Source organism: Sus scrofa, chromosome 7 (genome assembly GCF_000003025.6).
Source record: "Sus scrofa isolate TJ Tabasco breed Duroc chromosome 7, Sscrofa11.1, whole genome shotgun sequence".
Taxonomy (NCBI): domain Eukaryota; kingdom Metazoa; phylum Chordata; class Mammalia; order Artiodactyla; family Suidae; genus Sus; species Sus scrofa.
This window is the reverse complement of record NC_010449.5, coordinates 39,895,941-39,918,970: the sequence shown is the minus strand read 5'-3', so window position 1 is coordinate 39,918,970 and position 23,030 is coordinate 39,895,941. Positions and strand designations below refer to the sequence as shown.

General features: G+C 36.0%; 1 protein-coding gene across 3 annotated transcripts in view; it reads left to right on the top strand.

The window, feature by feature from the left end:
• The window catches only part of SUPT3H (SPT3 homolog, SAGA and STAGA complex component), a 397,821-nt gene that overhangs the window by 242,153 nt on the left and 132,638 nt on the right, over positions 1-23,030 (top strand). The window lies entirely within an intron of this gene.

The following is a 23,030-nucleotide window of genomic DNA, read 5'->3' as shown; positions in this document are numbered from 1 at the left end:
AATGATTATAGGTAGAATAAAGTAGAAATTATTAACTGTTTTTATTCTTTATGTCCTCGTAAAATATTCACTTCTGATTATTATTAACAAAATGTAAAAACTGAAAGTGCAGTCTCATAAATAGCTACTCTCATCACTGGGCATTTCATTTTCATTAACAGTTTCCATACTACTTTAAGTATGAGCTAGTGATATTACATTCAGCTTTTTCATTGTGGCTTTACAATCTGTCGTGTGTGCTTTTTAAATGCTAGTAAAACTTGTATGAAGAAGCAAGTATTTAGATTTGGAAGACCTTGAAGAATTCATTTGAGTATACTCTGAATAAGCTAGCTAGCAGTTTATCAAGCTCAGGAAGACAGATTTTAGTTCACATTATCTGTAAACCTGAGTAGTTTTTGGAAATAAGTTTTGGATTTTTTTATCAGGAGATACATGGATTTTTATCTTTCTTTGCTTTGTCATGATTGTCTCTGAGAATCTGATTGAATTGTAGATTCTCTCCTGTCCAAACAGCATTTTATTATATGATTTTAGAAAGTTCATGAGCCCCAGGATAAATTACCTCAATGATAGAATATTTACCTAGTTAAAATCACTTGTCTTTTAAAAGAGACAGCTTAAAAATTAGTTTAAAAGGACAAAAGTTAATTGTGGAAAGCTTGAAAAATACAGAAAGATGTAGAAAAATTTTAAAGATCACCTATGATTGATTTTATCACCTACATAAAACTACACAATTTTTAATGTATTTTTTCCTTTTTTCTTTTTTAAAATTCCTGAATGAATTTTATTACATTTATTGTTGTACAACAATCATCACAACCAAATTTTATAGCATTTCTATCCCAAACCCTCAGTGCATCCCTCCACCCCCAAACCTGTCTCATTTGGAAACCATAAGTTTCTCAAAGTCTGTGAGTCAGTATCTTTTCTGCAAAGTTCATTGTGTCCTTTTTTAGATTCCACATGTCAGTGAAAGCATTTGATGTTGGTGTCTCATTGTCTGACTGACTTCGCTTAGCATGATAATTTCTAGGTCCATCCATGTTGCTGCAGGTGCCGTTATTTCTTTCCTTTTAGTGGCTGAGTAATATTCCATTGTGTATTATACCACATCTTTATCCACTCCTCTGTCCGTGGACATTTAGGTTGTTTCCATGTCTTGGCTATTGTGTGTAGTGCTGCAATGAATATTGGAGTACATGTTTCTTTTCAAATCATGATTTTCTCTGGATAGATGCCCAAGAGTGAGAATGCTGGATCAAATGGTCATTCTATTTTTAGTTTTCTGAGGAATCTCCATACTGTTTTCCACAGTGGTTGCACCAGTTTACAATCCCACCAACAGTGTAATAGGGCTCCTTTTTCTCCACACCCTCTCCAGTACTTATTGTTTGTAGATTTTTTGATGATGGCCATTCTGGCTGGTGTAAGGTGGTACCTCCTCATGGTTTTGATTTGCATTTCTCTAATAATGAGTGATGTTGAACATCTTTTCATGTGCTTTTTGGCCATCTGTATGTCTTCTTTGGAGAATTGTCTGTTTAGATCTTCTGCCCATTTTTTGATGGGGTTGTTTGTTTTTTTTGGTATTGAGGTGTAGGAGGTGTTTATAAATTTTGGAGATTATTCCCTTGTCAGTCAATTCATTTGCAAAGATTTTCTCCTATCCTGTGGGTTGTCTTTTCATTTTGTTTAGGGTTTCCTTTACTGCACAGAAATTTTTAAGTTTAATTACGTCCCTTTTTTAAAATTTTTGTTTTTATTGTCATTACTCTAAGAGGTGGGTCTGAGGTGTTGCTGTGGTTTATCTCGAAGAGTGTTTGGCCTGTGTTTTCCTCTAAGAGTTTTATAGTGTCTGGTCTTATATCTAGGTCTTTAATCCATTTTGAGGTTATTTTTGTGTGTGCTGTTAGAGAGTGTTCTAATTTCATTCTTCTACATGTGGCTGTCCAGTTTTCCCAGCACCACATATTAAACAAGCTGTCTTTTCTCCATTGTCATATACTTGCCTCCTTTGTCATAGATTAGTTGACTGTAGGTGTGTGGGTTTAATTCTGGGCTTTCCATCCTGTCCCACTGATCTATATTTCTGTTTTTGTGCCAGTACCATGTGGTTTTGATGGCTGTAGCTTTATAGTATAGTCAGAAGCCAGGGAGCCTGATTCTGATTCCTCCAGTTCCATTTTTCTTTTACAGGATGTTCTGTGTGCACTTGAGAAGAATGTGTATTCTGTTGCTTTTGGATGGAATGTCCTATAAATAGCTATGAAGTCCATCTGGTCTGATGCTTTGTTCAGGCCTGTGTTTCCTTATTGATTTTCTGTCTGGATGGTCTGTCCATTACTGTAAGTGTGGTGTTAAAGTCCCCCACAATGATTGTGTTATTGTCGATTTGTCCTTTTAAGGTTGTTAGCAGTTGCCTTATATATTGTGGTGAACCTATGTTGGGTGCATAGATATTTAAAATTGTTGTATCTTCTTCTTGGATTGATGCTTTGATCGTTATATAGTGTCCTTCCTTGTCTGTTGAAATATTCTTCATTTTAAAGTCTATTTTGTCTAATATGGGCATTGCTACTACAACTTTCTTTTGATTCCAGTTTGTATGGAATATTTTCTTCCATCCCCTCACTTTCAATTTGTATGTGTCCCTAGACGTGAAGTGGTTCTCTTGAAGACAGCATATATATGGGTCTTGTTTTTGTGTCCATTCAGCCAGTCTATGTCTTTTGGTTGGGGCATTTAGTCCATTAACATTCAAGGTAATTATTGATATGTATGTTCTTATTGCCATTTTATTAATTCCTTTGGATTTGTTTTTGTTGCTCTTTTTTCTTCCCCTCTCTCTTGTTCTGTCCTATTGTAGTTTGATGACTATCTTTAGTGTTGTATTTGAGTATTTTTCGTATTTATTAATTGTAGATTTTGGTTTGCAGTTGCCCTGAAGTTTTGATATAGGAGTCTATATATATATATATATTGTTTTAAGTTTTGGTCTCTTAATTGCAAATGCATCTCCAGTGTCCTGCATTTGTCCCCTCCTCTTCTCACAGTTTCTGCTTTTGGTAGCATAATTGTGCGTGGATGATTTCATATCTTTACTGTATATATCCCTTTACTGGTAAGCTTTGTGATTTATGGTATTTTTGTTTCTGGTTGCGGCCTTTTCTTTTCTGCCTAGAGACATTCCTTTAGTATTTGTTGTAAGGCTGGTTTAGTGTTGCTGAATTCTCTTAGCTTTTGCTTATCTGTGAAGCTTTTGATTTCTCCTTCAAATCTGAAGGAGAGCGTTGCTGGGTAGAGTAATCTTGGTTGGAGGTTTTTTCCTTTCATCATGTTAAGTATATCATGCCACTCCCTCTGGCCTGCAGAGTTTCTGCTGAAAAATCTGCTGATACCCTTATCAGGATTCCCTTGTATGGTATTTGTTTCTTTTCCATAGCTGCTTTCATTGTTTTCTCTTTGTCTTTTAATGTGATCATTTTGATTAATATGTGTCTTGGTGTATTCCTCCTTGGGTTTATTTTATATGGTACTCATTGCACTTCCTGGATTTGAGTGAGTAGTTCCTTTGAGTGAGTAGTTCCTTTCCTGTGTTAGGAAAGTTTTCGGCTATTATCTCCTCGAATATTTTTTCTGTCCCTTTTCTCTCTCTCTCTTCTCCTTCTGGCTCCCTATAATATGAATGTTGGTGCATTTAACATTGTCCCAGAGTTCTCTGAGACTCTCTTCATTTCTTTTCAATCTTATTTCTCTTTTCTGTTCCACATCAGTGATTTCCACTAGTCTGTCCTCCACCTTGCTTATATGTTCTTCTGCCTCCTGTATTCTGCTGTTGGCTACTTCTAATGAATTTTTTATTTCAGTTATTTTATTTTGCATCTCTTCTTGCTTAAGTTTTATATCTTGTATTTCTTTGCTCAGTGTTTCCTGTAAATTATCCATCTTTGCCTCCAGTTTATTTCTAATGTCTTGTATCATCTTCAGTATCAACAGCCTTAAGTCTTTTTCCTGGAGGCTGAGATTCTCCTGATCACTTAGTTGTTTTTCTCGGGTTTTTGCTTTCTCCCTCATCTGAGTTATAGTTCTATGTCTTATCATTTTTATAGGTTTTTGGTGTGGTGTCCTTTTTGTAGGTGGTAGAGTTGTAGCCTGTCTTACTTCTGGTGTCTGCCCCCCTTGTGGCTGAAGTTGGTACAGGGGCTTGCTGTAGGCTTCCTAATGGGTGGGACTGGTGCCTGCCCATTGGTAGATGGGCTGATTCCTGTCCCTATGGTGGGTGGGGCTTTGTCTCTGGGTGAGATTAGAAGCAGCTGTGTGCCTGGGGGGTTCTTTAGGCAGCCTGTTTACCGATTGGCAGGGCTATGATCCTTTCCTGGATTATCATTTAGCCTGGGGCTTCTCAGCGCTGATGAGTGGGGCGAGATTTCCCCAAAATGGCCACCTCCAGAGAAACACACACTGTTGAATATTCCCAAGAGCTTTCCCTCTAATGCCCTTCCCCCACAACAAGCCACAGTCACCCCCTGTTTTCCCAGGAGATCCTCCAAGAACTGCAATCAGGTCCAACCCAAATTCTTATGGAGCCTTTGCTTTGCCCTGGGACCCAGTGCACGTGAAAGTCTTGTGTGCCTTTCAAGAATGGGGTCTACATTTCCTCCAGTCCCATGGAGCTCCTGCACTTAGGCCCTGCTGGCCTTCAATTCCAGAGGCTCCTGGGTCTCTGTCTCCCAATCCCAGATCCCTGGGGAATGGGAATTTGATATGGGTCTCAGAACTCTCACTCCTGTAGGTGAGTCTCTATGATACATTTACTTTCCTGTCTGTGGGGCTTCCCACCTGGGAGGTATGGGCTTACTTATATCACATAATCGCCCCACTTACCTCTTGATGTGACCTCCTCTTTGTCTTCTGGAGTAGGATATCTTTTTGAAAGTTTCCAGTCCATTTGGTTGAAGGTTGCTCAACATTTGGCTGTATTTTTGTTGTTTTTATGAGAGAAGTTGAGCTCCAGTCCTTCTATTCTGTCATCTTAATCCCGTCTTTTATGTATTTTTTTAAAGCAAATATTTGTTCTTAGTTTATTTTTTAATTTTATTGGAGTATAGTTGGTTTTTATCTTTTTTATTATCCTTTTCTGTAAATTTAAAATTTTACTTTGAGAAAATTTTCATCATTACTGTATATACAATTTGTATTCTATCATTTAAATTTAACATTTTATCATTAGAATCTCTCCTGATACTGAATACCCTTAAAAACATTTTCCTTAATATCAGTATAAAATCTCATTGTGAATGATCCATCACCTTTTCATGGAAATGTGTGCTATTGCTGTGTTTTTCTCTTTTGAATAATGTACAAGAGTATCCATGTTTATAAGTTGTTATCAATATATGATTATTTCTAAAATATATGCCTAGAAATAGAATTATGGGGTCAAGGGGTGTTAATGTCTTTAGTACACAATTTGAAATTGCTCTCCAAAAGATTGTACCTCTCTAGCACTTGAAATAGCTTATTTTCTGAACTCCCCACTGCCAGGAGTATTAGCATTTTAAAAAATCTGCTAATTTAGGAGTTCCCGTCATGGCGCAGTGGGTAACGAATCCGATTAGGAACCAAGAGGTTGCAGGTTCGATCCCTGGCCTTGCTCATTGGGTTAATGATCTGGTGTTGCCGTGAGCTGTGGTGTAGGTCGCAGACGCGGCTTGGATCCCGCGTTGCTGTGGCTCTGGTATAAGCCGGTGGCTACAGCTCCATTAGATGCCTAACCTGGGAACTCCACATGCTGCAGGAGCGGCCCTAGAAAAGGCAAAAAGACAAAAAAAAAAAAAAAAAATCTGCTAATTTAAGATGTGTAAAGTAATAATTTAAAGTTGTCTTAATTTGTATTTTTTATCAAATTAGCCACTTACATTCTTATATGATTTTTTTATTCATATCATTGGCTCATTTTTCTTTTAGGATTTGAATTTTTTCTTTTCAGTTTCTATGAGTTTTTTTATGTATTCAGGATAGTTACATTTTATGAACTACTCTAGAAATATTTTTCCAGCATATACCTTAATTAGGTTCATTTTTATGCCATAAATTTTCATTATAAATATAATCCAATTCACTGATTTTTTTCCCCCCCTCCTTTACCACTAATGCTTCTGTGATTAGGAAGTTCTTTCTGAGAACAAATTAATATTCACATGCATCATCTTAGGCTATTTATTTATTCATTTATTTCATTTAAAATTGCACAGTTGTAATATATTGGGCTATAAGGAATGACACAAAGATCTAACTTGCTATGTCTCTATATACATAGATACATATAAATAATTTTAACTGAATGTTTCACCATGTTCACGTCATAAATGCCTTTGCTAAGGGATGTTTTTCTGTTTGGCTCTACTCATGAACCTTAAACCTATGTTGCCCTCTTTGTTATCCTATCATGTTGTTCTGTATATTTTAATATTCATATATAGGTGTATGTATAAATATATAGGAACATCAGTGTATATAGGTTTTTCCCATCATTACTTGTTTTATAAAAATGGGATTATATTATTCATACTTTTCTGCATCTTGTTTTTCCTACCAAACAAAACCTCATAGAAATTCCTTTAAGTCAGCTAGTGAAACCCTATTTCATTGTTTTTGAATGGCCTCAGGATATACCATGATATAAGGGCACCATAGTTTATTTACCTTTCCTCTATTGATAAGCAATTTTTTTTCATAACTTGTTTATCTGATCAGTCTTAATGTATGTTGTCAGATTCTTTTCCTCATATTTCTGTTAGCAACAGAAGTTGTAGCTCCTTTTAATTTTTTCCTGAATACTGACCAAAAGAAAAAGCTCATTTTATTTGAACTTGAAGTCTCACTACTGGTAACTTTGAGCATCTTTGTGTTGGTTGACATTTGGATTTGATCCTTTTTAAATTGCCTGTTTCTATTCATTGTCCAGTTTTTTATTGGATTATTTTCTTATAAGTTTCTAAAAACTTTTATTTTGTATTACACCTTTTTTTTTTTTTTTTTCAATTTTAGGGCTGTACCCATGGGATATGGAGGTTCCCCCAGCGTAGGGGTCTAATCAGAGCTACAGCTGCCGGCCTATGCCACAGCCACAGCCACATCAGATCCGAGCCACGTCTGCCACCTACACCTCAGCTTATGGCAACGACGGATCCTTAACCCATTGAGTGAAGCCAAGGATCAAACCCGCAACCTCATGGTTCCTGGTTGGATTCGTTTCTGTTGCACCATAATAGGAACTCCCTGTCTTACACCTTAGAAGATAAATTTAAAAATTTATATTGCTATAGGTGTGATGAATTCATTTGAGTAATTAAAAAAATAAAAATAAAAATTTACATTGAAGAATTTTTTCAAATATGCCATCAAAATGTTTTAGGATTTTATATAATCACACATGTTTAATTTTTCCTTTTTGGACTTCCAGCTCTCAGTAAAGATGTCTCTCTAAAACTTAGATTGTGTACCTTGTGTCCTAGATCATCTTACAAGAGTTTTATTGTTTTGTTTCTTGCTTTGTAGCAAACCACTTCAAAGCACAGTGGGACTAAAATCCAAACGTACTTATTGTTTCTCATGACTTGATGACTTACCTCGACTGGGTGTTGCTCTCATCTTGCTTGTGCTCCCTCACGTTGGTTGTACGCAGTTGGCACCTGGGGCTAAGTCACCAGGAGTCTTGCCCAGGATTCGTAGGAAGGCTGAACTTCTGTCCTTTCCCATGGAGACTCCCCGCCTCCCCCTCCATCCACCTGGGCTCTTTATATATAGTCTGTCAGAAAAGACTTAAAGGGGATCACCCAACTCCCAAAATGTAAGAGTAGAATCTTGAGCAGCTTTTCACTGGCAATGTCGCTGAGTCCTAGGACATCACCGCCTCTACATTCTACTGGTTAGTACAAGTCACAGGCCAGCCCAGGCTCAATGCTGGAGAGAGGGACACAAGGGCATGCAGACAGGAGGTGCTGTTCATGGGGGGACTAGTTTGGAGGCCAGCTCTCTCTGATCCTGGATGGTATGTATAGTTCACTAGATAGTCTTTCATGATTTTTTTGTATCATTTTGTCTTTTATATCTTAAGTTTTTAATTCACCTGAAATTTATTTTTATGTATGAAAAATGATGAAATATTTTTTCTCCTTTGTTAGCTGTTTGTCAAACCATTGAAGAAAAATTCTAATTTTCTACTGAAATAAACTGTCCCTTTCCTTCTATCTTAAATTCTCATCTGCTTCTCATTCTACTCTTCTGCTTTCACACATGACCTCTTCTCTTCTTTTTATGCCTTTGCCCTACCTTCTCTCCCTCCATCCATCACTGCACCCACTTAGTTATTGACTTGTACTATATACTAGGTTCAGTGTGTTGGAGAAATAAAAATGCAGTATGATTATTTCATAAAATAGATGCCTAGAAATAGAATTTTTCTAGTTTTCTTCTTGTAATATTTTAATCAATAGTAATTGTGTACATTTATTTATCAATTGGCATTCTCACAAAAGTAAATTATTTAGGGTAGTTTTTCATTTCTAATTCATAGCTATGACTATGGCAATACATAACTAAACAAATTATTTAAACAAATGCATGGCATAGTTATTGATGGGGGCAAGGGAAACACCAGAATCTAGAAATACATGACACCTGAACCCAGTTAGTGGGTGAAAATTCCCCTTCCACCCTCCACCCTTAACTATAAGAAGGCAGAGAGAAGGGCTTTTAATCAGATTCTGAGCTAGTACTTTTCACATTACCTCCTACATCTTTTTGGAAAGAAAATGATTAGTGTACAATAGGAATGAGCATTTCTTGAGAATCTGATATAAGAAATTGTGCCAGCCACTTTGCATATATAATTTAATATGGTCTGATAGCAACTGTCATTCCATGAATATTAAAAATGGGCAATTCAGAGTTCCTGTCATGGCTAAGTGGTTAATGAACCCGATTAATAACCATGAGGTTGCATGTTTGATCCCTGGCCTCTCTCAGTGGGTTAAGGATCTGGCGTTGCTGTGAGCTGTGGTATATACATTGCAGATGTGGCTCGGATCCCATGTTGCTATGGCTGTGGTGTAGGCCGGCAGCTACAGCTCTGATTCAACCCCTAGCCTGGGAACCTCCATATGCCACAGGTGGGCCCTGAAAAGACAAAAGACAAAAAAATAAAATAAAAAAATTAAAATGGGCAATTGAAGGTAAGACATTAATTACATAGCACAAGGGCACCCAGTCAGTGTAAGATCTGAAACATCCTCTGATAACTTTGAGTTTAATTAAAGTTTTTTTTATTTTATTAAGCTGTAGTTGACTTAACAATATTACATTATTAGTTTTAGGTGTACAACCTAGTAATTTGATATTTTTACAGATTATATGTCATACAAAGTTATTATAAAATATTGAATATATTCCCTCTGCTGTACATTACATCTCTGTAATTTTTAAATTTTATATCTAGAAGATTGTACCACTTAATTTCCTTCACCTATTTTGCCCCTCGAGCCAGCACTCTCCCCTCTGGTAACCGTTAGTTTGATTGATCTCTGTATTTGCGAGTCTGTTGCTTTTTGTTATAATTGCCTTAGTAGCATGTTAAGACTTTAAACTTATTGCTGTGTGTCTAAGAGTAGATCTGTTATGGACCTTATGGAAATTTATCAGAGACATTTAAAACTCCACTACAAACTTTATCATACTGCTGATTCTGTCTAAGGCTTGTGAAGGGCTAAATGTTGACTGGTCAAGTTACTGAATTTTACACATGCAAATATGGTTTTCTATAAGCAAACTATTAAGTATTAGTTTACATGAGGAAAATGGAAAAGTTAGCTGTCTACTAGCTGTGGGTACAGGGAAATGGAGTTATTTTCTGTCAGACTTGTTCACATCCCGTCTTAGTCATTTAAACGCTCTGAGCTGCCGATTCCTTATCTAGAACAAATCTATAACATACTAATATCAACCAACCCGTTGAATTTCCACGAGGGTTAGAACTAATAATTTTTAAAATATGTAAAAAATGTCAGACACCTTGTAGTGTTTTCAATAAATGCTAGTTGATGCCCTTGTTATCTAATTATCGGTGCTGTCCTCTCTAAAAAGTAAGGACCAACACCTCTACCGTTTCTATCACTGGATCACATAGCATATTTGGAGTTCACTTCCCACCCTTTCTATTTTTAAATTGTCTGAAGAGAAATATTTTTAAAAGGGGATGAAAAACATTCTACTTTAGGTGTTCGGAGGGAAAGTGCCCCTAGAAAGGTTATTCCTGCAAAGTCTGAAGCCTCACAGGTAATGAACATCTCCTGTTTGTCCCTCCTTTTCACCCTTCCTCCTCCCTTTCTGGAATCTGGCGGGGGTTGGGGGGTGCTCATCTCTTTCAGTCTGTTTGGCTTCTGACTTCTGTTCCTTTTGGCCAGTGTGGGGTGCCAGCAGCTGAGAGTGGGAGGAATGTAAAACCAAGGTTGGTTGTGTCCCTGTCAGGTGACTTCTCCGGCTTCCAGGTTCATAGGACAGCTGCCTTTCCCTTAAACCCCCAGAGCCTAGTTTAATAATAGCTTCCTGTTGTTGTTGGATCCAGAAGAGTACCACATTATCCCTTGGAGTTCTCCAAACTCTCCCCTCATCTTTGTAAATAGTTTCCTCCAGTTATCCAGTTTAACTATGCTATATTTTTCCTCCCAGGCCCCTGACTGAGAAACATACATTCAAATAAATATCAGTGATCCCATGTGGGTCATCACCACAGATGCCCCAGACACACACACCTTAGCTGAAGTTCAGCCAGATAAATTCTAAAGTTTGAGGTTTTCTTCAAATTCTGATTAGAGGCTAGGAGGCACCATTTGATTTGTCTTTAGGCTCAAAACTAATCATGGCTGATATCTATCTAACTGAACTAACTCTAGATGCGTCAGGATATTTTCTTTAGACATTTTTAGATAATTGGGAATAATGTCTTGGGATTCTTTTAAGATTAATAACCTTAATATAATCCGAGGCTTCCTGTGGAACATTTGCAAAGGTGTTAGCTGAATGTCCTCTTCAATGTGATAGATGTGTTATGGTATTTTATCCCCCAATTCCTTAATTTTCAGCATTAACTTGTTTTACTTCTTTAAAATAAAAATTTTATAATATCTGCTGTTATTTATTATGCATCTTAACTAAAAAATTAATGCAGTCTATAAATTCTATGAGATTAGAAACCATGTTTCAATTTTTGTTTTCTTGTTTGCTTGCTTGCTTTGCTTCGCTTCTGATTAGCATGATTTTCAGTTCCAAGCCCAGAGAGACTGGTTTATACTAGGTGCTCAATAAATATGTTTTGAACAAACCAGAGGCCAGTGTTCAATTAAAAGTCACAGCTTTTTAACCTCCGTGCTTACTTATTTCGTTTTAGCCTCATCTGCAAGAGGACAGTTTGAGGAGTTGCTCTTCTGTGGTGTCTCTTTTAGTAATATCACTGCCCTGAGAATCCACAGAAGAAAATGAAAAGCTAATATTTGGGGTCAGATAATTATGTTTAGGCACTGTCATTTTTATGTTTATTTGTTTTCCTTCCTCACTTGTTCAGCGGTTGCACGATAGCCATTGTCATTCCTGAATTTGTTTTGGTTAGTTAACACAGTCTCAGTTAGTTTAGTGTTTAGTTATCAGCCACATTCTCACAGAACTCATACTAGGATCAGCAGTCCTCATTGCCCTACTCTAGTCCCTGTATCAGGGTCCGTGCACCAGTCATGCAGCTTGTTTTACTTGGCTTTTGCCAAAATGCTTACCTACCATTTCACTTTTTTTCTAACACACTTTAATGGACAGTTTCCATTCTGGAAGGGAAGCCTTTTTCTCGTAAAGAGACCTTTACAAAGTTGCGTGATCCATGGTAAGCAGGCTGAAGTCACACAAGGTCCCCAGGAAGCACCATGGAAAGGGATGATTGAGAAGAGCCTCAAAGGCTGTGGCATCTCACTTGCATTTTTGAGGAATGTTGGGTTCTGTCTGCTTCATACCTGTCCCCTTTCTCAGCATATGAGGGTGTGCATACTGCTGGATGGTTTTACCATTTTATTTCTGATGTGAAGGAATCTTTTAGAATATCCTGGTTTGGGTTTTAGTAGCAGATCTTAAGCATTTTCTCTGCCTACCAAATTATCAGTAGTTTTTTTTTCTTTTCTTTCCTTATATCGACTGCTGTTCCACCTTATTCATTCCCACGTGATAGCTTACACTTGGCTGGTCCTTGATAGCTTTCCAAGAGCCTGCCCTACACTATTTCATCTGATCATCACAGTGACCTGTGGGTGTAACAAGATCTACACTATATCACCTTCTTGAGCCCTTTTAAATATCCTTTTTCATTCTCGAGTGCAATATGGGACTGACATCTGAGCCCAGGAGCCCTGACTTTTCATTTAGTTTTACATATTCTACATCTAATTTGATAAATACTATATACAACATTGATTGGTTTTCCTATGCAAGCAATGTTTGGATACAGAATTTGAATAAGGGCTACTTTCTCCGACAGACTGAGGGGGAAGTATATACAAATGACCTCGATTCATCATATGATAAAAGCCTAGGGCAGAGTGGACATGGATAGAGACCAGTCTCTTCTATGCATTAGTAATTGCATTACTTTAATCCCATTTTGCAACTGTCTTTGGCTTTCAAATGTATCGGGAACTATTGGGTAGGATGCTGGAATAATTACATCACCTGCTGATTTGTGTACCATGGCAAACACTATGGTTAAATAAATCTTTAATGCTAAATAATAGACCACTCTGCCACATTCATACAGTTATTCCTTTGAAAATTGACTCCCATCTGTACCTCACCAAGATACAGTATTTCTCTTTGTATTTCTCCTCTCACTGTTGCAAGTGCTTAAGTATGGAGCCAAAGTCAAGTATACCTAAGGTTAAATACTAGAATCAGAGAGTAAAAGCCAAAAAAAAAAAGACTTCTGATTTCTTTTGTTGTTCAAATCTGTTCGTTTCTCACTTCAAGAACCTGAGGATTGGAAGGGTCAGCTATTTTATTCAAAACTATAGCTTCAAAAATGTATGTACACTAACACATGTGAGGTTCATGGTGAGGTGATTCTACATGTGAAATTTGTAGGGATGCTATTAGTTCTGTACCAAAAGAAGTCCATATCATTTTTCCCTTTACCTTTAAAAGAGAGTTACATTCTTAAAACTTATAAGAAAGTGGTTCTAGTGATATATGTGGGTGGGTATATACATACAAATATGTGTATATATCTGTGTGTGTATGTGTGTAATTTATCCACACAAATTATTTACATCCTAAACTTGTTTATGGTAAAATAGGTCATAAGTGCTAAGTAATAGTCCAGTAATACCCTTTAATCTTTGTGACTACTAGAAGTTATAAACTTTTCTTTATGATCACCCGGAAATTTAATTTCTCATTTCCAAATAAATGTAGGTAGCATTGAGGGCTCACTGTATGCCACGTGACATGTATGCCCTTAAACATCAAACCACAGGCATTTTTGTTTTTTGTTTTATGAGGAAAAAACAGAACGGTTTTGGAAACTTTTTTTAAAGTAATGATTTTTTAAAAAAATCCATTTTATTCAACTACTTGTGAAAGCAGTTTGTATAGTACTTTACATGGAGATGATCTGCTGAGTTAGACCTTAAAATGGAGGCAATAATCTAAATTCCCTGGGACGCTCTCCACGATACACAGTACCGGCAGAGGAAACCACACTTTCACCGAGTCCCACAGCAGGCCTTTGCTCTCCTTGCGCAGGGATCAGGTTCTGAGACCCGGCCTCACAAGCTGCAGTTCTAAAGGTGGCACTTTATCCATATTTTTTTCTCAACAAAAAGACAAAAATTATAAAGTTGCTTTTGCCAAAGCAAGGGTGAAAGTAAGAGATAAAATTAGAAATCAGTTTTCCTATTCCTCATGCTTATTCTTTAGCGTTACTTTATTCTTTCCATTTGGTAATTTTTCCAGTCATTACATTGGTCTGTGTGTGGCCTGGTGTAATTCAGTGCTTAAACATGAAGATTTAGGACAAGACCTCTGTTTATTCCCAAACATTCTAGGGTGAAATGAAATCAGGTTATCATGTGAAAAAAATAGGTAGCATTCTGGAAAAAAAAGTAATTAACTGAGTCTTATATCTGTTATTTTTTTTTTTGTTCTCTGGAGGAATGAGTAGTGGCTACAACTTTTGGTGGATGCCTTTTTAGAAGTGTAAACAGAAGGGAATGTGGGGGGGGGCGGGGGGGCGACACAAAGATGCCAAGAAATAAGCAGAGAAAGAAGAGAAACATTGTTAAACGTAGACAAGGAAAGTCCACATTTTGTAGGCTACTGAAAATTTTTATGCTTCTAAAATTTTATGAAATGCAAAATGTACCTATTTGTACCTATAAACTATATCATTTTTAAGTTATTGACTAACTGAAAGATAGTTGTGTATCACGTTGAACAAATTCAAGATGTGCCTCCATCTTTACCGATTTTAATTGTATTTTAGTTTAAATAGAATATTTTAGTTTTAATAGTTAAATAGTAAATAGTTAAGTTTTAAATCATATTAACTATAGTTAGTTAAAAGTATAGGATTTAAATTATAATCTAGTTTAATATAGTATAGGATTTAAGGTGTAGTATAGTTCAGTATTTAAAGTATAGTCTATGAGTTCCCTGGTGGCTCAGCAGGTTAAGGATCCAGCATTGTCACTGCTGTGGCTCTGGTGATAGCGTGTGCGTGGGTTTGATCCTTAGCCTGGAAACTTCCACATGCCACAGTTGTGGCCAAAATAAATAAATTAATATAGTTACTATAGTCTAGTTTATTAATTTAATTTCAACTTTAAAACATTTCCAAAATAGCCTTTTGCTTACTTTCAAAACTTGGTTTGTTTAAACTTGAAAGTTGTTTACAAATAACTTATATGCAGAATGGTCTAAAGGAAAGCTTTCAAATGATTGTTCTTCTAATTTCACATTTAAATAAGAATAACCAAAGAGTTAGTTTCTTGTCAATGTTGCTGTTCTTATACAATATATAGAGTCATTGTTTACTGGAGATTTTTAAGCTTTGCAGGCTTATGTGAATTGTATCTTGGTAGTTCTTTAAAACGCATATGTAAACAAAAACGAATTATTTGAGTCATGAGATACTGATAATTATGGCGTTATCATATTTTAATAAACGTGACTTAACTGTGTTTGACGTACTATTCTAAAAAGAGTTAAAATAAAATTCTAAAAAGTTAGGCACATCTTTTATCAATTTGTATGCTTGTTTATGTTTCACATGTCTAAGACAGTGGAAGACCAGTCACCAAAAAGAATAAGGAGATCATATGATAGGAAAATACGAAGTCAAATATCTTACATTTATAGTATTCTGAATGTTAACTGTATTTAGTTACAAATCTGTTTCCTTTCAAGCACTTACTGAGTTCTCAGTCCTTAAGCCATGTCTGCATGAAGCAACTGACTTGAGTGTTTTGATCCAAACCTTTTTTTTTTTTTTTTGGCAACCTTTTATTTGCCAGCAATGAAAATGTTTTGAAAGGCAAATAAATGTTTTTGTGGGTAGACTTTTCTGTGCAATGTGAGACTTTATTTAGTGATCGTACCTTCCTGTATTCTGAATAAGAAATTAATCTTGGAGAGAACGATGCATGGCTTAAACATTTATTAATACCAGTTTTGTGTATCTGGACATCTCTCATAAGTTTGTCTTGAGGGTTAAATGAGATGATATATAAAGGCATGAAGCATAGGATGGTGCATTAAGTAAATGTCAGCATGAAAAAAGGAGCATCAGCTTCTGTATAAACCTGAGTGATATATGTTTCTTATCTCCTGACCTTCTCAAAACCCCAATAAATAACAGCAGTAACAATTTTGAAAAGCATAAATCTATGAAGATCAAGAAAAATATGAGATTAAACAGCAGATGAGACATAACAGAAACCGTGGAAGCTGAAAAGTGCATAGAAACACTGAAAGGTTCAACAGATTAGAGAAAGAGGAAACCTTGGAACCTGGAAAAAAATCAGGATTCAAGGTACCTCTGAAGATAGAGGTCTTAGCAGGATGAAGAACAGGAGAAATGGTAGAAAGTAAAAGAGCAGTTTTACCCCAGTAACCTGTGAAAACCATACAGGCCATCAGGTACCTCTTTGCCATTCTGGCAGAACAGTATCGCTTTACTCTCTGGAACGGCTGAATAAAAAGGACTCTGGTATGAAAGATCCCAGACAAAAAGACCACCAGCATTCAATTAATAGATATTCTAGAAAGAATCTAGGAAAGAGAAGGAAAGACATTCTCAGTGTAATCCAAGAAAAATTTCCAGACTTGGAGGAAAAGAATATGTAGGTTACAGTATCACTGTGAGTACCAGGAAAATAGATGAAAAAGATCCTCACCAAGTCGTGGCACCATGAAATTCTAAATTTTTAGGTATGAAGAGAATCATAGTAAAAGTTTCTCAGTGGGGGCTGGGGCGGGGGAGGAGAGGAATCGCATAAAGGGTTAGGAATTAGAAAACAAAACAAAACAAAAACACCTGACTCCTCAAAAGTAACATTTTAAGCTAGAAGACAATGGAGCAATGTCTTTAAAATTCTGAAGGAAAATGATTTTTAATCCCAAACTCTATACCTAGTTAGATTATCAATTGAATATAAGGGTGGCATAAATGAATTTTCAGACATGCAGGATCTTTAAAACTTTATTTTCCATACACCCTTTTCCAGCAAACTATCAGGGCTATTTTTCAGCTGCACCTCCTACTGGAGGAGGGAGATAAATACTGCAGTTTGAGTTCATTTTGGTTAACTGCCTATTTGTAAATGTTGATCAGTATTCTTCAAAGGAGCATAACGGAATCCAGAGTTCTAACAGAGTATCATTTATAGTATATCAGATAAAATAAAAAATTCCTTAAAATATGAAGTAATAGGAAAACATGCCCATACCCAAGGGAAAAGACAAAATGGTGACTGACTCTGAGATGACCCAGATGTTGAAATAACAGACAGGCTTTTTTTAAAAAAAGAGCAGCTATTATAACTGTGCTCAGAAACAACAAAGGAAACTTCTACAGGATGTGCTTCACCAAAATAAAGGAAATAAATTTGGTAAGAACAAATGAGATCAAGAATACAAAAATCTAAAGAGTAATTGTTGAGGAGAGTCTGGCAATTTCCAGATGAGTCTCTGAGGAAGAAAAAGAAAACAATAAAATTGAAAGAAATCCTTATATGTTTTAAGCCTTTCAAATAATGTAAATGAAATAGTATTACGTTCACAAAAAAATAAGCCAAAAAGGAAAAGAAATTCTTAACTACAAGAAAAAAAAAAAAATTGGAGTTCCCATCATGTCTCAGCGGAAACAAATCAGACTAGTACCCATGAGGATACTGGTTTGATACCTGGCCTCTCTCAGTGGGTTAAGGATCCGGCATTGCCATGAGCAGTGGTGTAGGTCACAGATGTGGCTCGGATCTGGCCTTGCTGTGGCTGTGGTGTAGGCTGGTGGCTACAACTCATATTGGATCCCTAGCCTGGGAACCTCCATGTGCCATGGGTACAGCCCTAAAAAAAAAAAAAAAAAGTAAGTTGTAAAAAAGAAATTTGATTGTACTGGCCAAGCTATAGCAGTGTTTATGCAGTCGTAATAATATAATAATATTAACACAAAAATTGTATATTAGAAGGGGATGGTTAAATATGAGTCGCTTAAGAACACTAAATCTTCTTCATTTTTCCATTGTAAGAAGTCAGACGATAGTACTAAAGCTGAAAAATAGAACAGCATTATAAGCATATTTCAGATATGGAAGTAAATAACAGAAGAACGAGCTAGAAAAGTTGAAAGGATTTGCCTTTGGAAGTAGAATTACAGATTGGAAAGAAATATGGCTAAGTATTCCTGTCTGCAATTATATATTATTTGACTTTTAATGTTACATACATTTTGACTTCATAATTTTTAAACTAAATAGTGGTAATGCACATAGCACAGTTGTCTGTACTGCCTAAGTACAAAGTAGTACTCATAAATGGTATCTGTAATTACTACTAAGATTATTATTAACTCTCCTTCTAGTCCTTCAAATCATTGCTCACCCATTTCAGTTTGAAAAGAAACACACGAAACTGCAAATCTTGGGAAGTTATTTGATGTATCTGAAGTTGTGCAGCTACATAGTGGTACCAGTAGAACTGGAGCCCAGATTTCCTAATACCTGGTTCCTTCATTCTCAGCGTGGAGGATTCAGAGAGGATCTTGAGGTGCTCTATGGCTGATAAATACGGTTGCAAGCAGAGCTGCCCTTTCCCAGCCTAACCTGGTATCTGTCCTGATAACTAGTGTGTGATAGACAGATGGGTAGAAAAATAGACAAGTAAATCTTAGGGCAGGTGACAACCTACCCTAAGATTTTGCCTCTTCATCACATCACATAGCTTTCAACAATTCCTGTCTTTACTGTGCATTTGTTTACTATTTATTCTCAGAAAGGAAGGACCCAGGGATTTAGCCAGAATCCAAAGGAAAGAGTTGCAATAAAAGTGTGGTTAAAATGGAACATGTTTAGGATGCTACTGATTACGAAAGCCTTGAATTGATTTTGCTATACTTTTATTAGAGAAATCTTTCTGCTAAATCTGCCTGGGTCCCAGCCAGCTGTAGGGTTATTGACTTCATCTAGCTCAATTCATTTATATTGAGAAGGGGAAACTGAAAATTGCCAAAGGGAGATGGATTGCCAACACTTAACAAACATAAGCTGCCTCTTGGGGGAAGATATTGTTCAGAAGGAAGTTGGGAGGTCAGAGTATTAAGTAGCTGGCTGAGGAAGATAAAGAAACTTGCTGAGAACTATAGTTAGGATACTGTAAACTGAGCGTATAAGCTCTGTGCCTAGGTTAGGTAACACACTATTGAATGAAGGTAATCATGGATCTTTTATTTTTTTGGAAAATGATTTTGAAGCCTGTATTTTAAAGAAGAAAGTCCTGCATCCCATAAGGAACCAAGACTTTCTCATAATTTGAGTATAGTGCTGTATTAGGATTCTCCAGAAAAGCAGACATCAATAGGATACATGTATGTATGTGTTTCCACAGACAGATTCATTATAAGGAATTGACTTGCTTGATTTTAGAGGCTCAGAATCCCAGGTTTGGTGATTGTAAGCCAAAGACCCAGGAGAGGCAGAATGTAGTTCAAGTCCAAGTCCAAAAGCCTAAGAACCAGGAGATGTTTCAGTCCAAATCAAAAGATTGGAAGAGATCTATGTCCCAGTTCAAGGCAGTCAGGCAGAAGGAGTTCCCTTCTGTTCAGCCTTTTTGTTCCATTCACTGCTTCACCTGATTGGTTGAGGCCCACTAACAATAGCAGTGGCAGTCTGCTTTACTCAGCTAGGGATTCAGATGTTTCACTCATCCAGAAATACTCTCACAGCCACACTCAGAATAATGCCTGACCACAAGTCCGGGCATCTCATGGCCCAGTCAAGTTGACACATAAAATTAATCATCACAAGTACACAAAGGCATAAAGATAGAACCAAAATTACTGGAGCTTAGATGTAGAATAATATGATAGGAAAACAAGAAAGCTTATGAAATGAAGATACGGGGAAAATCTATGAGTAAGTCAAGTCCTTAAAGACCACATTGAAGTCAGATAACAATGAATTATTATAGGTCCTGAAACAAGAATAGTGGATGTTATATTTGAGAAAGATGATTTGAACACTTAAATCTAGGATGCATCACTATTTAGAGACATTGAAATTTAGAAAGTAAGCAAAAAGCTCTAGGGCCTAGACTCAGATGAATACTGGGGAAGTAGAGAGCAAATTCAAGACCTTGAGCAGATGAAAACAACAAAATCAACAGAAGTTGGTGAAAATAAAATAAGGTGAGAAAAAAATTGTTTGAATGTTAGTGTCATTGATAGCAATGAGAAATTGAGAAGACATTTTGGGATCAAAGATGAGGCATTTAATATGACTTGTGATGTTAAAGTATACCTTTTATGCTCAGGCTGCAAATAAAGAATTATAAAATATTTAAATGCAAACATGATGAGTGTTAATACACTAGGGGAAATTTTTTTCTTTTAAACGGTTGGTACAAGTATATTATTTTTAGTTTACTTTGAAGAGTAGAAATAATATTTATCAGAAAAAAATAAATGCTGTAAATGAGTTGCTGTTATCGCAGAATCACGTTTTTTAGCAAAATATTTTAGTAAGTTGCAAATAAATCTCCATAAGGTTACTCTCACCATACTTTCATCCATACAGTTAAGAAAATTAACTTTGTATCCTCATTCAGCTAGTATTGAGTCTTAAAAGTATTTCTCTTCTCTGTTAATTTTTACATATTTTATGCTACAATTAAACATACACTACTTTTACTGTAATAAAATAATTGTAAAATGTCCTGTCATTTCATGTCATTTTAATTACTGACAGAAATATCTGACTTGCTATAGTGAAGTACAACTGCCATTTATTTTCAAGGATTCAAAAATTGAGGGATATTTCTTAGAATGTAAAATCAACTTTTTTTTTTTTTTTTTTTTTAAACACTGAAGGTATTAGGAATATTTCGTGATTTTGATTTCCTGGTTCTAGTGTGGTTTTCACACTAAATCCACCATTGCTGAGCCCAGCCTCCTTATGGAACTGAACTGCCAAGCTGCTAACTTGCTTTTTCAAAGCTTGTGTTACTAAAGGAGTTTCTTCCCTCTTTCTTGCAATTGTAGACAGAAATTCTAGAAGTAAACTAATGGGCAATAAACACTTACGTGTGATCACTGTGATGCATTAATAAGTTTGCTCTCCTCACTTGCTGGAGAGAAGGTGAGAGTGTGGGGGAGGTGACTTTGGCATATGGCACACATCGGGGCCAGGTAGCTTTGGTGCGGTAATACGGTGGCAACTTTTGGTCCTGGGGACTCACTCCATGGGAATCCAGGGCATACTGGAGAGAACTAGCAATGCCAGTGCTAGTAAAGGTACTAGGTTAGGCGAGGGAATTTGTAAGAGGTAGATGAAAAATAAAAATAAGCATTTTTCTGCAAATTATAACAGCACAACCATGACATAAATCCCAGATCCTTGCAATAGTTGTGTACTGGTTTTGAAAGGTATTTTAAATGGCTGACTCTTCTGTGTTCTTATTTTCCTTTTTTTTTTCCTTCCTTGCTTGTTGAATGTGTTTGTGAACTGACATTTTGGAGAATGTTACAAGTACAGGTTATTTTATAGAATGTGGATAAACAGGTGGTTAGTTGGGAAAACTATTTAGGGATGTCTGCTTATCCTGATCCTTTCTTACCATGAGCAAAATTACTTGTATCTATATAGTATCTTTGAGTTTTCAAATCATCACCATCCTTCATTGAAGAAAATAAAAAGTTACTTGACAGGGCTCCTCCCAGTTCTGTGTGTGTGTCCAGACCAGTGGATATTGAGCCCATATTCCTCTCCACATTGATTGTGTGTATTTTATACTGTGATAGAAATGTTTTTATTTGAAAAAAACACATGTACACATATTTCCCTGATATCCTTCCAGTTTTTAGAAAAATATATTCACATTTTTTCCTGCTGAAAACTTAGTTTCTTTCTGGGTAGATACATCATCTTTTTAAAAACCTTCCCCCCAAGATTTCTTTTTAAATGGTTCACAGTTAAATTTAAATTTCTATATTTAGGTAGAATTATGTTTATATACCAACCACCAGTATCCAGGAAATTCAGTGGTAAGGCTGACACATAGGGAGTTTATAGTCTATTTTGTAGTCTGTGTATTTAGACAAGGTTTGAAGCTTACTTAGCAAAATCACTTGAACATTCAGAATTTCTTTAGTACAAAATGCACTATTTGATTTCTTATAATTGCTAAGATAACACTCTGTCACTTTTTAAAGATTAGCCCTTAGGAATATGTGTTAGATTTATTCCTTTCAAAGAAGGATGCATTCAGAAATAACCTTTATATGTAAATATTTTTATAATAATGGAATAGAGTTGGTTTGGTGCAGTCACCATGGTTTGATCAAATTTGGAAGAAGTTACAGGCACATTTTTTGCAGTGTTTTCTCCAACATCTTTATTTTTTTCAGCTGGATGTATTTTATGTTGCTTCCAACTAATCAAAATAAGAAACTGATTTTGCCTGTGCCAAAAAATAGAACTATCATTTTTCACATTCTTTTATATTCCAGGTCATTTTCAAGTAAGATTGTGTTTCTAGGACTTCTGAATTCCAGAAAAACTCTTGACTTTGTAGATATAAGGGCCCAGATGAACATTTCATGGGGAATCTAACTTTTCATGCAGTATGTTTTGTGTTGTGCATTCCAGATACAGTTAACTTTTTGTGTGTATGTGATTAGTGTGGAAAGAAATTAATGCAGTCCAGTATTATGATTTATGGACTGAATCCTTTGCCCACTGAAGACTTGCCAAAACTAAAACTATTTTTTTTCCTTTGGATATTAGAAACAGCTACTGTTTTTGTTGATCTTTTAAAGTTCTGAATGGGCCTATTTCAAATCATACCAGCATGGGAGCTCAGATTAATAATATACTTATTCAACCAGTGATACTGAGTGAAACCATTGCTCACATGGATATGAGGATAAAATTTCATAAAATTATTTTCAGGTGCATTAATGCATTTCTGGAAGCTGCACATGATTTTTCTTTGCATGAAAGAAATCAAGGATTTCTGTTTATTGTATCAGTTACAGGTGGGCTTGTAAGTTAATTTAATTGCATTTTTTTATACCTTTAAACATAAGGTATTTTGCTTTTAAAAGCAGCAATGTGATTGCTGGATTATTCCCAAAGGTTTTTAACTCTTAGTATATCTCTCTTAAGACATCACGACTGTGGAATATTTAATTTAGATTATTGAGAAAAATTCCCTTTGTTTTT